Source organism: Nannospalax galili, unplaced genomic scaffold (genome assembly GCF_000622305.1).
Source record: "Nannospalax galili isolate Female #2095 unplaced genomic scaffold, S.galili_v1.0 scaffold415, whole genome shotgun sequence".
NCBI classification, from domain to species: Eukaryota; Metazoa; Chordata; class Mammalia; order Rodentia; family Spalacidae; genus Nannospalax; species Nannospalax galili.
The window spans coordinates 2,959,992-2,963,985 of NW_008337494.1; the positions used below are offsets into that span (position 1 = coordinate 2,959,992).

At 37.3% G+C, this 3,994-nt stretch overlaps 1 protein-coding gene across 10 annotated transcripts in view; it reads right to left on the reverse strand.

Moving 5' to 3' along the window:
* Nr1h4 (nuclear receptor subfamily 1 group H member 4) overlaps positions 1-3,994 on the reverse strand; it is an 83,149-nt gene that overhangs the window by 45,407 nt on the left and 33,748 nt on the right. The window lies entirely within an intron of this gene.

Genomic DNA, 3,994 nt, shown 5'->3' on the forward strand with positions numbered 1-3,994 from the left:
AAAAAAACAAACAAATTGGGAGTAGAGCTTAGGGGTAGAACGTTTGCCTAACATGCAGGAGACCATGGCTTTGAATCCACTGTAGAAAAATGAATAAATAAATATAGGGATGTGGAGGGTGGAAATCAAATGATTCCTGTTTGTAGATGATATGACAGTAAATATAAAAAACATAAGTTCTCTACCAAATGACTATTAGAACTGATATCTAAATTCAGTAGTGTTTCAGGATACAAAATCTACATCTGAATATCAATAGCATTTTATAGACATATAATGAGATTGCTGAGAAACTATGAAAAACAGCCATTTACAATAGGTACAAAAATATTTAAATGCCTAGCAAGAAATTTAAACAAGGAAGGTCAAAATAATGGTGAGGGCGTGGAGAAAGACTTCTCATACATCAGAGGAAGCATATAGTAGTGCAACTATATGGAAAACAGTATGGAAGCTCCTAGGTCAGCTGTCTCTGCTCTAGGTACATATTCAGAGGAAGTGAAAGTATCATACCAAAGGATATCTGCAGGCCTATGTTTACTGCAGCACCATTTGGGATTATTTTTATTTTTATTTTTTTATTTTATGTGTATGAGTGTATTGCCTGCATGAAGGTAAGTGTACCCATGTCGTGCAATGCCCGCAGAGGACAGAGAGGCCGTTGGATCCCCTGGGACTGGAGTTACAGACAGTTGTTAGCTGCCATGTGGGTGCTGGAATTCAAACCCAGGTCTTCTGCAAGAACAACCAGTATTCTTAACCACTGAGCCATCTCTCCAGCCCCTGCAGCACCATTTGTAATAGCTAACATATGGAATGAATCTAGTTGCCAATTAACAGATGAATGACTATATGGCTGGGGAGTTGGCTCAGTCAATAAACTGTCTGCTGTGCCAGTGTGAGGACTGGAGTTTGAATCCCCAGCATTCACATAAAAGCTGGTGTGGTGTGCATGTCTATAACCCTCGCACTGGGGCTGGAGGGAGGCAAGAACATCCCTAGAGCTAAATGGCCATCTAGTCTAGCCAATGGGTAAACTTCAGGTTTGATAAGAAATCTGTCTAAAAAAAAAAAGTTTTCTTTGAGGCTGTGATGCTGGGTAAGTTGGCCAGGCTGCAGGGGATGGACCTACACTAAAGGGCATTTGAAGACACAAATTGGACTTGATAGGCCATAAAAAAATAATAGAGGACATGAAATTGAGTGGGTGGAGGTAGTAAGGGGGTGTAGATAGAGGAGGGGGTCTGAATATGGTAAAAATACATTGCATTAAATTCTCAAAAATTCAATAAAAATATTTAAAAACATTAGATGAAAAGCCAGGTGGTGCATGCCTTTAATCCCAGGACTTGTGAGGTAGAGGCAGGCGGATCTCTGTGAGGTAGAGTCCAGCATGATCTACAAAGCAAATTCTAGGCCATCCAGGGCTACATAGGGAGACCCCTGTCTCAAAATTAATAATGATAATTAACAATAATAATGTGGAGTACAGTAGAAGACTCAACCTCTGACCTCCATATGCACATGCACACATATGAACACAAACATACACATACACTAAACACATACAAAAGATATTAAATAAATAATAAATTAAATTCCCATATAAAGATCAATCTTGGAATTGTTAATTTAGAAAAATACATTCAAACATACATACATAATTAAATATTATTCAGCGACAAAATAATGGAATTGTCATTTGCAGAAAAATGATAGAGGTGGAAGGCATATGTTGTTGTAAATACTTAATGTTCTCTCTCATATGTAAAAATTTAAAAAACAAAAGTTGACTTGAAGAGTGGTTGCTAGATGTTAGGAGGGGATGAGATAGTGGATAAAGGGAGGTATTGTATCCATGTATCAAAATATCACACTGAACCCCATTAATATGTGCAATCAATATATGTTAATAAAACTTTTTAGATTCTAACACAAATCACACCAGCAAGCTTTAACACAGTGAATAATAAGGCTTTGCATAATCTGATAATTTAATATTTCAAATGTTTAAAATGCCCTTGATCCATTTCTTTTTTATACCCCATTATTTGTATTTTTTTATTTTTTAATAAATAATTTATTGAGAATTTTATACATTCATAGAAGGTGTTTTGATCAAATCCATGCCCACACCCTCCTCTCTAACTCCTCCCATATATCCCCATCATTTTTTTCTGATAACTTCATGTACTCTTTCTTCTTCTTTGATTTATTTATTTATGGGGCTTTTTTTTTTATACCCCATTATTTGTATTTTTTTATTTTTTAATAAATAATTTATTGAGAATTTTATACATTCATAGAAGGTGTTTTGATCAAATCCATGCCCACACCCTCCTCTCTAACTCCTCCCATATATCCCCATCATTTTTTTCTGATAACTTCATGTACTCTTTCTTCTTCTTTGATTTATTTATTTATGGGGCTTTTGACAACTCGAGGTAACCCTAACATCTTTTAAGGATTAGATAAAAGCTCCCAAATATTTTTTGACAAAAATTCCCTTGATTTATTTCTATGTGATTGGCTACTCTGTCCATTTTTGAAGTGATCACTGGGTCTGGGAGCCCCCAGTTTGGCACATAATCCAACAGATTGTGCTCTCAGGACACCTTTCAACATTCCAGAAGGTAGCAGAGGACCTTACACACAGGAGGCATTCTGAAAATGTCTGCTGGATAAAGAAGTGAAACTATTAGTTCACTGAATCCTTCCCTCTGAGATTTTACAACATACTACCAGTGCACTACTTGGGAGAAAAAACACACAGAACATGGAAGTATTTTCATGCTTCATGGGTTGAATGCTATACACACTACATAGACTGCAAGCCCACGGTACCTTCTACAGATATACGTTCCAAACAGAATACTTGACTCTAAGCTGTTATTATTACCTCCTTAGGTTCTCTTCCTCCTTCTCAACCAAGATATATGAAAATGTATGTTAAAATATGTATTCAATAAAGTCTCATCATTCCTGATGTCAGCTTAAAAAGATGAGCTCAACAGTTTTTCTTTAAATAATAGCAAAAACAAAATTTACAACAGATTCAACTCAATTGCAAATTCCTTTAGTCCATTTGTAACAGTCTGACTACGAAAAGATTACTCACAGCTAAGCTAAGTAACAGTCCTTTCCCAGGGAGGATGAGAGGGTGCGAAGAGGTCCAAGCAAAGAAGGGGAAAATAGGTTATCTCATGTTTGTTGCTGCTCTTTTCACAATAGCTAAGAGATGGAAGCAACCTAAGTGCCCCTCAACTGATGAGTAGTCAACACAAATGTGGTACATTTACACAATGGAGTTCTATTCAGTGGTAAAGAAAGATGAAATGATGAAATTTGCAGGTAAATGGACGGATCTAGAAACTGTTATACTAAGTGAAGTAACACAGACTCAGAAAAAAAGTCGACATATGTTCTCCCTCATATGTGGATCCTAGAACCAAATCCTTTTAAATTCCAGGTCCTTTTAATAATGCTGTCCAGCAGTCTCCACTACCATCATCAGGACTTCAGCTGTGCCTGATCACTAAACATCGTCACAATTGGGCTTGTTGACGGTTGTGCTCATTCATTAAAAGAGGACCACGCAGGGTCATTCAACCCTCACAAGCAGGGTCATTCAACCCTCACTGGATTATCCAGCCATTCTTCCCAGCCAACTGTATGTAATTTGACCCTAATCACACATGGCCTCCTGGATTTGGGGAGGGCTAAAGGATACAATCTGGGGAAGGCTAGGAAGAGAAGGCATGACCCATGCTGGGTAAAGGCTTTCCAGTGTGTATACCATCAGGTCATTCATACACCTCAGGAACCCCTCAGTTACCTTGGTAAGTAAGCTCAATAAATCCATTGGTTCCCCAGTAAAACTTTAATCAAACATTGGCTTAACACTATAACCTTAAAAGGGAATAAGCATTTCTTAGCATCCCAGAAAAGAAGTTTCTCAACCAATGGAAAGCATTTGTTAATGCTTTTATATCTC